This window comes from Coregonus clupeaformis, chromosome 33 (assembly GCF_020615455.1).
Source record: "Coregonus clupeaformis isolate EN_2021a chromosome 33, ASM2061545v1, whole genome shotgun sequence".
Taxonomy (NCBI): domain Eukaryota; kingdom Metazoa; phylum Chordata; class Actinopteri; order Salmoniformes; family Salmonidae; genus Coregonus; species Coregonus clupeaformis.
This window is the reverse complement of record NC_059224.1, coordinates 35,608,760-35,624,927: the sequence shown is the minus strand read 5'-3', so window position 1 is coordinate 35,624,927 and position 16,168 is coordinate 35,608,760. Positions and strand designations below refer to the sequence as shown.

Sequence of the window (16,168 nt, the reverse complement as noted above, 5' to 3'; positions counted from 1 at the left end):
GTCTCAACTATCTCGGAACTGCAGTGGTAGCGCTGTACCAGAGGAGGCTGGTGGGAGGAGCTATAGGAGGATGGGCTCATTGTAACGACTGGAATGAAATTAATAGAACGGAGTCAAACATGTGGTTTCCATATGTTTGATGTGTTTGATACCGTTCCATTGATTCCATTGTAGCCACCCACCAGCCTCCTCTGCTCTGTACGACTGCCTTGGACGGTCTGCAGTGAGATGAGAGATGTGTGACGGGATGCTGATATCGAGTGTGTGTTGATGTATGGCTGGATGCATACTGAGATTGTTTAATCAAATCACCGCCAGTCTCAGAGGAGGACTGCTTCCCAAATGGCACTTTATTCCCGATGTAGGAGAAACATTTTGACCAGGGCCCATAGGGTGCCATTTGGGACTCAACCGAGGAAAGCAGAACCTATCTATTATCTGAGGGCTTTCCAGGAGGAGTACAACTTATGGGCGGTCTTTGAAGCGCTGGCCCTGGTAACTTCTTGGAAGTGGTTTTACATCGTAGAGTATATGGCTGAGTCATGTATAATCGCCTTCATTTCTGGGCCTGTCAATACTTTGTCACCATGCTGAGCCTGTCTAATCAAAATGCTCAGGGGCATAAGTAGGTTGTGGTGTTTCTTTCCTCTTTGAAGTCTTATCTGACTGAACTTCGCATGGTTTTTCAAGTGTTTTCTCCTATCCCACCACATATTGATTTCCTATATCTATGTAATCTGTCTGGGTGGTGCCTATTAAGTGCCTGGCTGTTCAGTTGCCACACAATACTATAGAGAAAGTAACTGAGTTGGTCTGTAACAGAATTTCCACCTTACAATGTCTGGAATTGTGATATCCATGAGGTCAAAAGGGGTTGCAACCTGCTATATGGAGTGAATTTATTGCCACCAGAAATAGAATTCAAATGTAATAATTTTTGAATTTGTAGCCTCCTAACTGATCTCGATCACTTTCAGAGTCAATATCACAATGGAAATGGTTCATCCAGTGCTGTTGTCAGCCAAAAATTCAACACAAAGAGTTATTTTCTATCACTGAATGTTGGATAATACTATCTCAAGCATCATAACAACAGCATACGAGTGCTTTATAATGTAAAGTACCACTGTATCCGGTCAGTGGTATATACACACACACACACTTTCCCAGTGCTGTTCATGAGCAGATGTGTGTGTGTTTGTGCGTGCGCGCACCTGCGTGTGTCGTCCGCTTGGCAGCAGACCAGCAGCCCTTTTAGTCCCGAGAGAGTGGGGCCATGCCAATGTCATCACCCACAGCACCCTGATGGAAGCCTGCACCTCCAAAGGCTAAACACAGTGCTGTGATTAAATATTCAACCCTCTGGAAGAAATGCACTGAACTTGGAAAACACTCTGGGTCATTTGGGAGGGAATCTCTAACATTATTTTCTTCAGATGCTAGTGGGGTAGCTTCATTACACCATCTTGATCTCAGAGCTTACATTTTGATTCACACAGCGCTTTAGTCAGGATGGTGATAAGTAGCCTTACACAAGCCTTGATTGGTAGTAGTTATTGCTGTTCTGATTTCAGAATCAGAGAAGTTTGGTAGTAGTTATTGCTGTTCTGATTTCAGATTTAAATATCAGAGAAGTAGACCAAAGTGTCATTCTCTTTAACCAGAGCCTATCTCCTGTTTCTGTAGCATTAGGCAGCTTGACGTACAAGTACACCCATTGGACAGGACTCTAGTCTATCGCAGGGCCTTACCCCCAAGCTATCTCCTTAATGCTGAGTGCCAAGCAGAGATGCACCAGGTGCCATTTTTACATTCTTTGGTATGACTCGGCCAGGGATTGAACTCACAACCTTCCAATCTCAAGGCGGACACTCTAACCACAAGGCCACTGAGTCAGTATGGTGGATCAGGCTCCTAATGGGGATGAGGCCCATAACCCTTTAAACCAGCGGGGGCTCTGACTCTACTCAACAGCATCAAGAACAACCCCAAGTCAGCTCTGGAAGAGATCTACATCTCAACGGTGCTGGTAAACAAGGCCTTTGTGGAGCTGCTCGAGGTGTTGTGTCAGGACCATTCAGGTCTGGAGATCTAGTACCAGGAGGTTACAGGCTCTGTCACCAGGACCAAGAACCCCTCCATCGCACTCAACATCACACAGGACTTCCTTGCAGAGCCAAAGGAAGGCCTGATGTAGTTGTTCCAGAGTTTGGATAAAGAGGGAACCATCTCTATGGACAACAAAGAGTTCAAGAAGATTGTGCAGAAAGCTAACATACCCCTGAATCAACACCAGCTGGAGTGTCTGATCCAGAACTTTGACAAGGACAGTACAGGCAGAATAGACTACAGACGTTTGTGTAGGTTCTGGCACAGAAACAAAGGCACAGCACCAGGACCGATTGTCCTCCATGATTATTAAAGTAAACAGAAAGTGTGGAGGGCGCCCGCCTTACAGAGGCAGCTGCAGTCACACGAGGGGAACGTCCATGAAGATGGGATGATGAGAGGGAGGAAGAGAGGGAGGAAGGGCCGGGCTAAGCAACCCTCAAACGGAAGAAAATGTACTGAAACAGGGAGGGACTATCTTGACTTTTTAAAATGTATTAATTTATTTTTATTTAACCAGGTAAGCCAGTTGAGAACAAGTTCTCATTTACAACTGCGACCTGGCCAAGATAAAGCAAAGCAGTGCAATAAAAACAACAACAACACAGAGTTACATATGGAATAAACAAAACGTACAGTCAATAACACAATAGAAAATCTATATACAGTGTGTGCAAATGTAGTAAGTTATGGAGGTTAGGCAATAAATAGGCCATAGTGCAAAATAATTACAATTTAGTATTAACACTCAAATCGAATCAAATCAAATCAAATGTTATTGGCCACATGCGCCGAATACAACAGGTGCAGACATTACAGTGAAATGCTTACTTACTTATCACTGGAGTGATAGATGTGCAGAAGATGATGTGCAAATAGAGATACTGGGGTGCAAATGAGCAAAATAAATACAAATGTAAATAAGAATATGGGGATGAGGTAGTTGGGTGGGCTAATTACAGATGGGCTGTGTACAGGTGCAGTGATCGGTAAGCTGCTCTGACAACTGATGCTTAAAGTTAGTGAGGGAGATAAGAGTCTCCAGCTTCAGAGATTTTTGCAGTTTGTTCCAGTCATTTGCAGCAGAGAACTGGATGGAATGGCGGGCCAAAGGAGGTGTTGGCTTTGGGGATGACCAGTGAGATATACCTGCTGGAACGCATACTACAGGTGGATGTTGCTATGGTGACCAATGATCTAAGATCTATTTTACTTCTGCTCTTTTTTTCTCAACACTTTTTTGTTGTTTTATTCTACTTTTTTATTAAAAATAAATGCACTGTTGGTTGTAAGTAAGCATTTCACTGTAATGTCTGCACCTGTTGTATTCGGCACATGTGGCCAATAAAAAGTTATTTTATTTTATTTGATGAATGTTTCCACAGTTTTATTGTGTAACGTTTCGACCCATGGTGCATCTATTCTTTATTGAATATGTTTATTTTTTGTACCCAGCATCTGCATGTTACTGGATGTACATTCCAAACTAATCTTCCTTTTCCTTACCACTGTGCTGCTGCTTGCTCTTGCTCTCTCTACTGGGCTACTGTGATCCATGTTGCTGTAGGAAGGGTTATATAAATACTTTAGATATATGCTCAAAGAGGGGAAGAAAAATCCAAGACAAGCATCTGTACATAAAACTAGTATGTTTTAATGTTAGGTAGCACTTTATAACTCTGTGTAATTAAGCATTTATAATGGATTAGTAAATAGTTTATTAATCATTACTCACACATTTCTAAATGTTAGTAACCTAGTTATTCACACAAATTTGAAACAACTTTTAAAGTATTTAATAATTATTCATAAGATCATTTATAAGATGTTTAATATAGGTCATTGTAAACCATTTACTAATCATTAGTATTTTTGCATGGCCTAATCTAAAGTGGGCAATTTATACTTAATTATAAAGAATTGATCAATGTTTTGAGTGACCAGTGTAATTTCTCACAAAAAGATGGACATACCATTAGTAGACATTCCAGCAGTACCTGATGCTCCTCAAAATGGAGCCTAGAAAATATAAACGGTTAAACAATAAGCACACAATACGGAGGATGTATTGAACATAAACTTTTTTTGGCAGTGACTTTTCTACCAAAACCAAAGTGCGGATTGCTGTCAGTCTTTAGAGCAGTCTAATCTCGGTCAACCCAGAAGAATTTTGCATAATTTGGTCAGCTGCGTGATTTGGTTCTGGGTCCATGCGTGTTAGAAGTTGGGAGTTCCAGTTTGCGAGATATCTCACCCTGGTAGGGGAAAACTCTCAGCCAAAGTGTGTGTGGGTGCATATACATGCAGAGAGAGAGAGTGAAACAGAATAGCTCACACTGTACACTCTGAATATACAGTGAGCAACACTCACAAACTCTTGTCATTACTGTTAGCCCATATGACTAAGGTGACCGATAAGAGTTTGAACATCTTGAAGCGTTGTCAGTGCGTCAGATAATCGATTCCGACAGCTTTAACTGTCCTGTTGAGCAGTGACAACAGCAGCTATCCAAACAGTCCCTCTCCTCACTTGAGATAATGTATGGCTCTGTGGGGTTCATATTGTCATCACTACAGCTTGTGTCTCATGCTGGCGTAACAACTCTCAGAGAGAGGGCCTGCTGAGGGCCCCATACAGAGACACTCTTCACACAATTAGCCCATACGTCTAGGGTTGCTCTTTCTCTCACTCACTCACTCACTCACTCACTCACTCACCCACTCACTCACTCACTCACCTCACTCACTCTTAGGTATCTAACTGGGCTATTCACCAAAGTTATAATTTGACTTTTCACATTGCTGGAAATGGTTATCTACACTGTAAAGGGGTTGCCGTGAATTTGACAGTAATTTACAGGCAGCTCATTGGTAAGTTAAGTTACTGTATTTCATATTGCAGAACACCTTCTGTAATCTAAATACAGTATCAAAGCAAGTACTGTGTAATGACACACAGTACAATACCATAGAATTGACTGTATTATACTGTAAATAAATAAATAAAATCAACGCTATAATCCTAATTAATTAAGGAATGGATGGATGAATTAATGAAATTAATTGAGGGGATTTGGGTTTGTTTTTCACAGTATTTTACTGTAATTACATGGGATTGGTGCAAGCAGGATGGCTGCTAGGTAATGTGTTTAATGAGCCAGAAACAACAATACCATGAACTCACTAGTGGTCAAAAGGTTTTTGGCACTCCAAAAATATGGTACGGTACTGTATTCTGTTGGATGGAATTGCAGTACACTTTATTTACTGGCAGCCAGTTACCTGTAAGAAAAATATCCTGTAGAAAAAAGGTGCAGTATGTTACCATACTGTATTTTACGGTATCCAATCCTGTTACTGTAATTTATTTACGGTAACAATAATGCTACTGTAGTCATTTTACGTAACAAATACTCTTACTGTAATCTTTGGTACCATTGTTTTACGGTAACTTACAGGTATATTTCCTGTAATTTTATGGTACACTACAGGCTACTGGTTGCTGTAAAAATACAGTAAATATACAATAAGTTACTGTGTTTTTACTGCTGAATTTAGGTGTTTTTGCTGTATGCTGCTGAGTGTTAATTCATTGGGACTAGGCTATACAACACTTAGGATTAAACCTTTGACTGCTCAGTGTTTACAACAGTCAAAGGTCATGTAAACAAACACTTTATGGTAGCCTTGCAATGAGAGTATGTTATGACAAGCACAAGCTAGCTAGCTGTTCATTACCACAATGTTTTCTTACAGAAACCATATGTACATTACACTATTATTCATTACAAAATGTATTGGCTATACATTTCAACTGCAAATGGCATGCGCTGATGACTGAAAACGTTTATTCAGGCAAATGCTTGCTGCACTGGTTTTAGTCACACGTTCTAATTTAGCTAGCTAACGTTAGCTACTTATCTGAATTCAAGCACATGGCCTGAATGATAGATCTGCGCCAACTGTCTTGCTTTTTGCAGGTTGCATATTTCGGAAAACTAACTACATAAGCCCACTAGCTAACATAATAGGCCCAGACAGGAAGTTATTTTTGAAGTGCAGTATACGCAAACTGTAATAATAGAGTACAGAAGACAAGGAAGCATCGTTGAAGTCTAATATAAATTAAAACACTTTATTTTATCCTAAGTGTTTATCCCTTACGTCAACCATACATTCATTTCTGTTCTAATTTCAGATTTAAATATCAGAGAAGTAGACCAAGGAGTCATTCTCTTTAAATGTGTATCTACGACACGTTGTTGGGAAAAGGGGTCAAGGTAGCTGAAATCAGAACAGCCCCCCCATGTCCTGTAGTTGCTGCCAGTTTGGAAGCCTTTGTTAAGGCAAGTGATAAGAAGTGCAAGTGAAATAAAACAGAAATTTCTAGTCAGTAATATGCTGTATTGTGTAAACTACCTAGCAGCCAACCTGCTTGCACCAATCCCTTGTAATTACAGTATAATACAGTGAAATACATTTTTTTTGTTGTTAGGGCAAATCAAGTCTGAAATGTTGAAGTGGAAATTACCAACTTTAGAAGCCTTTAGAAGCCTATTAAAACCTTGAATATACTACAAGTTTGCGTAACGTTAAATAAGTGAGAATGTGATGAGGACAGGGCTGCTTGCTTGGTGAAGTGTGCTATTGATTATTGACTTATTCAAATACGCTGGCTGTGGCAAGCTACTCACCGTCAAACCACCATGCCTACTCTCTCTCACATTGTGACCTAGGGCGGAATGATGTTCAATGAGCAGCTCGTAGAGCACCCTCTTTAGATAGGAAACTATTGAAAATGTTAAAATAATTACTGCAAATGAGCAGATGTATTTTGTTTATTCTATGTATATAATATCAGCACTTTATCTGTGGAATAAAGACCGATACAAATATTTATGTGAAAGGTTCATATCGGCAGATAATATTGGTCAACCGATTTGTCGGTCGGGCTCTAATATAAATTACAGTTTTTCATTACAGTGTACTGTCAGGAATAAGCTAACAGTAGCCTGCAGTGTAAACTCGTTTGTAGGAGTTAGATTGGTGGAGAAATGTTGGTTGGAAGACGGCATACAGTGGAAAATAGAATTTTGATAAACAGTGGACATCACATACAAAAAGCTCAGGTCAATTGTCACAGTTGTCCTCAATTCACATTGTCGCCCCCTTTTACTGTTAAAGGGGTAATACGGGATTTGTACATCCATTCTGAACTTAACATTTTTTGATATATGGCCATTGATTCTTGAAGAATATAAGATATAAATGCCTCATGAGCTTAGTTCAACTGTCTTACCCCATTCCTCAGTTGTTGACCAAAAAAGTTACAAATGTGAGCGGCCGCTTTGTTGTTGTTTGAATCCCAGAGTGCCCCTTTAATTCCTGGACAAGGCCTCGTGGATAGTGTTGGCCACTTGCAGTGTTTGCTCTACAATATTGACAGTGGGAGAGTTTGGTTTGATAACACAAGAGCCACTCTTAGACAAGGCTGTGTGCTTTTAACCCAAGACCTGGACCATGCGGCTAATTTGACCCTTGAAATGATTGCATCCAGCACTCACTCTTCATTTTGTGAGGATATACTATTGGATATAGTAGGGCTGGTTATAAATAGCACACTGTAATGGACAACTGCAATTTATACGGTAATATGGTGTATTATCAACAGTAAAATACTCTGAAACTTTTTACTGCAGCATACTGTAAGTCATGGTGCATTGTGGGACAATGTTGTGGGCGGGGAAATAATTGCTGCATTTCGATTGGTACTGTAATTCCACACCACAGAATATAGAACCGTACCAAATATTTTGAGCGCCAAAAACCTGTTGAGCACTAGTGGGTGAATGGTATTGTTGTTTCTGGATCATTAACATATTTTGCTTTGTAAGAGGCTATTTGTTGCACCCGTGAGTGAGAATGCTGTACCAATTTTACTCCCATGTGGTTATACTGCCACAACAATTTAAAATGTATAGGGGACAGATTGGAATGGCAGCAAGTCTTAAACCATAAATGGTTGAGCGTTTTGCCATGTCCTTTTGGTCTGTTTTGCCCTGTAGTCACTGCCAAATATTATTTTGTTAGGGCAAATAATGTCTGAAATGTTGAAGTGGAAATTACAAACTTTAGAAGCCTTTTTAAAACCTTGAATACACTACAGATTTGCATTATCTACTGTGCAAGAAATGTCCTACAACAACAGGGTGATCAAATTAAGATCCTACATCTGTGTAAGTGGTATTATGATTTTTGTGTTGTTAACAGCTAATGTCAAACTAACCTCATGTCAGGAATTTTGACTGAGTTGTGAAATCCCCTGAAAGCCCATAAAACAGAGGAACCAACCTGGAACCAGGTGCAGTGCTGGTCATAAAAATATAACAGATACATTATCTTTCCACCCTGTCTGCTTCTACTCCCTCCCTGAGTGTGGGTTTGTCCCAAATGGCACCCTATTCCCTATGTAATGCACTACTTTTGACCAGGGGATGGGCCCTGGTCAAAATAAGTTAACTACATAGGGAATAGGGTGCAGTTTGGGATGCAGGCCGTGTCTTATTTTAGGTGATGGGACAGCTCCCTACCTCCGCCAGTCACTTTTAGGACTTGACACGCCTCTGGGGCAGCAGTAAAAACGGCTCATGATCAACTGTCTATTTACCCCATGTTTTCCCATCTCTCAGGGTAACGGTGAGCTTAAAGAGTAGCCTAACCCCTGAAGTGGTTGTTTAGAGTTTGTCAGTGTTATTATTATGTCAGTTCTGTCCCAAATATCACCCTATTCCCTATATAGTGCACCTTTGACCAAAGCCTAATGGTAGAAGTGCACTATAAAGGGAATCGGGTGCCATTTGCAATGTAAGCATCCTTTGTATCTCTACTGACTTATCTAGGCTTGGGAAGACAGGAAAGGAGGATACAGCCAGCTAGACTGAAAAATAATGTAACAATATCTCTCTCTCAGGCGTCCACTTGTCTTCTTCCTCTGTTTTCAGGAGAGATCTTGGCACAAACGCTCGTTAGGTGAACGGAGATGCAACTGGGGACAGTTAGAGTTAGAGAGAGTAAGATTTGACTGTAATTTTAGCAACGGCACACAAGGGGTTGAAGGCCATTGTTATAAATAAAACAAACAGTGAGAAGTCACAGACGAGTACGAGGAAGTAATCTATTCTGAGCAGAGAGAATATATGGAAACCCCCATTGATGTCATCACTGTCTGTTATACTGGCCCAGGGAGAGCTCGGTTTGTTGTTTTGGAAAGTTTTGAAAGTGTATTGAAAAGTTTCTTAGTAGCTAGCTACATTTTGAGTTTGGATCCAGCAACGCATTTGGCATCAGTTGCTGGGACTGCTACTATCTCTCCAGTGATCCTGCCGACCATGGCCGGGTCTGAGGAGCTGTTTGGCGTAGCAGCTAGCCCAGCTGCTAGCTAGCTGCCTATCAAGCTAGCAGGGTTTCCTTGGGAGCTTGAACGCAGCTAGCCGGTTAGCCATTGTAGCTGGGACCACAGATTGTCCCGGGCTTGTGGCTGTCTAGATCCCTACTGTTTGTTGTTGTTTTCAATCTTCCCTGCGACCTGCCCTGTCTGGAACTGTGAGAAGTAACACGCTATGACAGGCTCATTGTCCACCCTCCCTCCCAAAAGCCTGGAAGGGATGAGAGAGCCAAGCCTACGGGTTTGTAGCTTCAACCCCGCAGCACACACACACACACACACACTTACACACACCAACTGATTAAAGGACTGCTGAATATATAAATGTTTTATCTTGCTTTGTTTGCTCTTTTCCATATTATCTCTATCTCTGATAAACTACCCAGGAAAGGGCTGAAAATAGCCCATGTTAATATATGTAGCCTGAGAAATAAGGTTAATGAAATCAATAACTTGCTAACATCAGATAACATTAATATATTAGCCATTTCTGAGACTCACTTAGATAATTAATTTGATGATACAGAAATAGCAATACAAGGATATAACATCTATAGAAGAGACAGGAATGCTTATGGGGGAGGTGTTTCTGTATATATTCAGAGCCATATCCCTGTAATGCTTAGAGAATATGTCAATTGTTATTGAAGTGTTGTGGTTGCAGGTTCACTTGCCACAACTAAAGCCTTTTCTTTTGGGGTGTTGCTATAGGCCACCAAGTGCTAACAGTCAGTATCTAAATAATATGTGTGAAATACTTGATAGTGTATGTGATGTAAACAGAGAGGTCTACTTTCTTGGGGACCTGAATATTGACTGGTTTTCATCAAGCTGTCCACTCAAGAGGAAGCTTCTCACTGTAACTGGGGCGGCAGGTAGCTTAGTGGTTAAGAGCGTTGTGCCAGTAACCGAAAGGTCGCTGGTTCTAATCCCCGAGCTGACTAGGTGAAAAATCTGTCGATGTGCCCTTGAGCAAGGCACTTAACCCTAATTACTCCTGTAAGTTGCTCTGGATAAGAGTGTCTGCTAAATGACATAAAAAAATAATAACCAGTGCCTGTAATCTGGTTCAGGTTATTAATCAACCTACCAGGCTGTTTACAAACACTACAGGAAGAAGATCATCCACATGTTTTGATCACATTTTTACTGATACTGTAGTACTTTGTCATAAAGCTGTATCCGTACCCATTGGAGGCAGTGATCACAATATAGTGGCTATATCCAGGAAAGCCAAAGTTGCAAAAGCTGGGCCTAAAATAATGTATAAGAGATCATACAAAATATTTTGCTGTGACTCTTATATGAATGATGTAAAAAATATTTGTTGTTCTGATGTGGAGCATCTAGACGCTGCACTTGATGAATTTATGAAATTACTTCTTCCAATTATTGATAAACATGCACCTGTTAAGAAATTGACTGTTAGAACTGTTAAGGCTCCATGGATTGATGAGGAATTGAAAAACTGTATGGTTGAAAGAGATGAGGCAGAAAGAGCAGCTAATAAGTCTGGCTGCACATCTGACTGGCTGACTTACTGCAAATTTAAAAAAAGAATCTGTGACTAAACTCAACAAAAAGAAGAAGAAACTGTATTATGAAGCCAAGATCAATGATATAAAGAATGATGGAAAGAAACATTGGATTACTTTAGATGACATTTTGGGCAGAAAGACCAATTCAACTCCATCTTTCATCGAATCAGATGGCTTATACATCACAAAACCATTTGATGTTGCCAATTATTTTAATGATTGGCAAAGTGGCCATACTTAGGCAGGAAATGCCAACAATGAACAGTGAGCCATTGTACTCTTGCATAAAAAACTAATAATGAAAGAAAAGCATTGCAAGTTTGAATTTTGTAAAGTTAGTGAGGGAGAGTTGGAAAAATGATTTTTATCGATCAATAATGACAAACCTCCTGGCATTGACAACTTAGATGGAAAGCTACTGAGGATGGTAGTACTCCTATATAGCCACTCCTATCTGTCATATCTTTAATCTAAGTCTAGCGCTTGTCACAACCTGATCTGTTTCACCTGTCTTTGTGATTGTCTCCACCCCCCTTCCAGGTGTTGCCCATCTTCCCCATTATCCCCAGTGTATTTATACCGGTGTTCTCTGTTTGTCTGTTGCCAATTCGTTTTGTTTTGTCAAACCTACCAGCGGTTTTCTCCTTGCTCAAGTTCCTGTTTTCCCAGTTTTGACCATTCTGCCTGCCCTGAGCCTGCCTGCCATTCTGTACCTTGTCACACCACCCTGGATTATTGACCTCTGCCTGCCCTGACCCTGCCTGCCGTTCTGTACCTTTTGGACTCTGATCTGGATTACTGACCTCTGCCTGCCCTTGACCTGTCGTTTGCCTGCCCCCTGTTTTTGTAATAAACTTTTGTTGCTTCAACACTGTCTGCATCTGGGTCTTCTCCTGAAACGTGATAGAGCTAAGTTTTTGTCTTCAGGCCTGGAGGGAAGCCAAAGTCAATCCGCTACCCAAGAGTGGTAAAGTGGCCTTTACTGGTTCTAACAGCAGACCTATCAGCTTGCTGCCAGCTCTTAGCAAACTGTTGGAAAAAATGGTGTTTGACCAAATACAATGCTATTTCTCTGTAAACAAATTAACAACAGACTTTCAGCATGCTTATAGAGAAGGGCACTCAACATGTACTGCACTGAAACAAATGACTGATGATTGGTTGAAAGAAATTGATAAGAAGATTGTGGGAGCTGTACTGTTATATTTCAGTGCAGCCTTTGACATTATTTACCATAACCTATTGTTGAGAAAACATATGTGTTATGGCTTTTCAACATCTGCCATATCTTGGATTCAGAGCTATCTATCTAATTGAACTCAGAGGGTTATCTTTAATGGAAGCTTCTCTAATGTCAAAAATGTAAAGTGTGGTGTACTGGAGGGCAGCTCTCTCAGGCCCTCTACTCTTTTCTATTTTTACCAATGACCTACCACTGGCATTAACCAAAGCATGTGTGTCCATGTATGCTGATGATTCAACCATATATGTATCAGCAACCACAACTAATTAAGTCACTGAAACCCTTAAAGAGTTGCAGTCTGTTTTGGAATTGGTGGCCAGTATTAAACTGGTCCTGAACATCTCTAAAACTAAGGGCATTGCATTTGGTACAAATCATTCCGTAAGTTCTAGACCTCAGCTGAATCTGGTAATGAACAGTGTGGCTATTGAACAAGTTGAGGAGACTAAATTACTTGGTGTTACCTTAGATTGTAAACTGTCATGATGGTCAAAACATATAGATTAAATGGTTGTAAAGATCAGGAGAGGTCTGCCTGTAATTAAGAGATGCTCTGCTTTTTTAGACTTTTTAGATTTTTTGTCATTTAGCAGACGCTCTTATCCAGAGCGACTTACAGTTAGTGCATACATTTTTTTTTTTCATACTGGTCCCCCGTGGGAATCGAACCCACAACCCTGGCGTCGCAAACGCCATGCTCTACCAACTGAGCTACATCCCTGAGCTACATTTTTGACACAACACTCCAAAAAGCAAGTCCTGCAGGCTCTAGTTTTGTATTATCTTGATTATTGTCCAGTCATGTGGTCGAGTGCTGCAGGGAAAGACCTAGTTAAGCTGCAGCTGGCCCAGAACAGAGCGGTACGTCTTGCTCTTCATTGTAATCAGAGGGCTAATATAAATACTATGCATGCCCGTCTCTCTTGGCTAAGAGTTGAGGAGAGACTGGCTGCATCACTTCTTTTTATAAGAAACTAATGTGTTGAAAGTTCCAAATTGTTTGCAGAGTCAACTTACACACAGCTCTGACACACACACTTACTCCACTAGACATCACCAGTGGTCTTTTCACAGTCCCCAAATCCAGAACAAATTCAAGAATGTGTACAGTATTATATAGAGCCATTATCGCATGGAACTCCCTTCCATCTCATATTGCTCAAATGAACAGCAAACCTGGTTTAATTTTTTTTATAAAGCAACACCTCACAGCACAACGCCTCTCCCCTATTTGACCTAGATAGTTTGTGTGTATGTATTGATATGTAGGCTACATGTGCCTTTTTTAAATGTATGTAGTTGTCACACCCTGATCTGTTTCACCCGTCCTGTGCTTGGCTCGTCAAACCTACTAGCGTGTTTTTCCGTACTCCTTTTTCTCTAGTCCATGTTTTCCTTTCCTCCCGGTTCCGACCATTTCTGCCTGCCCTGACCGCAAGCCTGCCTGCCGTCCTGTACCTATCTAACTCTGACCTGGTTTACGAACCTCTGCCTGTCCTCGACCTGCCCTTTGCCTGCCTGCTGTGGTTTAATAAACTACTCTGTTTATTGAACCTTCCGTCTCCTGTGTCTGCATCTGGGTCATATCCTGAGTCGTGTTAGTAGTTCTGTCCTTGAGCCGTTCTTGTCTATTAATGTTCTGTTTTATGCCATGTTTCATGTATTGTGTGGACCCCAAGAAGAGTAGCTGCTGCTTTCGCAACAGCTAAGGGGGATCCTAATAAAATACCAAATACCATCTTAGCTGTAAAAGAACCCAGCATATCCACAGTATATGGTAGATCTGAGGAAGCAGGTAGTGTTTTGTTCTTATGTCAAATGCTGAACTGTATTCACCACTGTATTCACAGTTTACAACAGAAAACACCAAGGTTTAATAATACAGACAGAGAATCCATCAAACTATGTCCTGTATATTTATGTCATTGTCATCCTTGTCATCATACAGTGGTTATGGTTAGTTTTCTTCAGTATTGAGCAGTCCAACCACATAATGTCCAAACCTGTGTCTGTCATGCAGACAACATACCCACTGGGCACACACTGGTTTAATCAACATTGGTTTTTACATAGGCTAGGCCCTGTCGTTCTTTCATATCCCAGTGATAATACCTTGCATGAAGAACACACTTCAATTTGCTCAACTTGCCATTGGCTCAACTTACCCCATGGCCATTGGCTCAACTTACCCCAAGGCACACATTTTGACTATATTAGCCCACACAGCTACAAGGATGCACTTTCATGTTTGGTTTAAGACCTCATATTGAATAGTATAGAACAATCTTAGGTCACACTTTATTTGGATAGTCCAGAAAGTCCATCTGTAGATGCTCTACAGATGGTCATACTATCAACAAACGATCTGTTGATAAGCAACTGCTTACTAAGGTTACGGTTAGGGTTAGGTTTAGAATAAGGGTTAGAGTTAGGGCTAGGGTTAGGGTTCGGGTTAGGAGATAGTTACTTGAAATGTTACTGATCGTCTGTAGAGCTCTGAGGTACCGGAACGCATTGAGAAAAAAAGTGACTAACACAACGTAGCAGCATAGCAGACAGAGTAAACAGCCTAGTAGCCTACTATCTATGGTGGTGAAATGGACAGCGCTCTACAAGGTGCTGATTAATTCAAAGCATTTTAGACGTCTACTGCAGTATGCCCACATACTTGAGTATAGCTCCGGGCTTACACAAGTCTGAATTTCTTATAGCCTAATTTTCTAGACATTAATGTACAGCAACATTTTTAGAAGTCACGTACCCGGCTGTGGGGCTTACAAAACTCGATTTTAATTTAATTTTGAAGACATCACAATGTAGCAGTAGAAAAAATATCACAATATTTATTTCAAATAACATAAATCAATGTAGGCTACAGCAGAACACACATGAGAATATATAGACCTCCTGCCTATGTGATAATATGAAGCACATATTCAGATTAACTTCACTGTACATAACAAGTTTGTAAAGGGATTTTTTTTTCCTACCTTAGTTTTCAAAACCTCCCAGAATGACTCTCCCCATGTCAAGTCCATTTAACTCCTGACAGACAATTTCTTGCTCAAAGCCATGAGCGGGCCTGTGGCTGTGACATTTAGCCTCCTTCTAAGGCTGTTCGGAAGACTCTGGCTGTAGAGTCATTTTGAGTGTTAACTATAACCAGGGTGTCCTCTTTAGCCTTCTCTACAATGCTTGCTGCCACCAAATGCGCCTTGGTTCGGGCATGTTAAAAAACATTTTTTCTGAGGCAGAGGATGTTACTGTACATTCCACCCACTCTTTTGCTAGTTTAATCCCTCCAGTCGTTTCTAGACCCAAGCTTCCCTACCTTTTTACACACAGTTCCTTGCAAAAGTATTCATCCCCCTTGGCGTTTCTCCTATTTTGTTGCATTACAACCTGTAATTTAAATTGATTTTTATTTGGATTTCTTGTAATGGACATACACAAAATAGTCCAAATTGGTGAAGTGAAATTAAAAAAATAACTTGTTTCAAAGAATTCTAAAAAATAAATAACGGAAAAGTGGTATGTATTCACCCCCTTTGCTATGAAGCCCCTAAATAAGGAAGTCACATAATTAGTTAAATAAAGTCCACCTGTGTGCAATCTAAGTGTCACATGATCTGTCACATGATCTCAGTATATATACACCTGTTCTGAAAGGCCCCAGAGTCTGCAACACCACTAAGCAAGGGGCACCACCAAGCAAGTGGCACCATGAAGACCAAGGAGCTCTCCAAACAGGTCAGGGACAAAGTTGTGGAGAAGTACAGATCAGGGTTGGGTTATAAAAAAATATCAGAAACTTTGAAAATCCAACGGAGCCTC

The 16,168-nt window shown here is 40.7% G+C and overlaps 1 long non-coding RNA gene across 1 annotated transcript; it reads right to left on the bottom strand.

Annotated features, from left to right (window-relative positions):
• Nucleotides 1–3,621: 3,621 nt before the first annotated feature.
• Nucleotides 3,622–15,483, bottom strand: LOC121549219. Its single transcript, XR_005996772.1, has 3 exons — nt 15,325–15,483; nt 4,083–4,128; nt 3,622–3,670 (listed from the first exon to the last, which is right to left on the bottom strand). It is a non-coding gene; the product is annotated as an uncharacterized LOC121549219 (long non-coding RNA).
• Between the last annotated feature and the right edge of the window lie 685 nt (nt 15,484–16,168).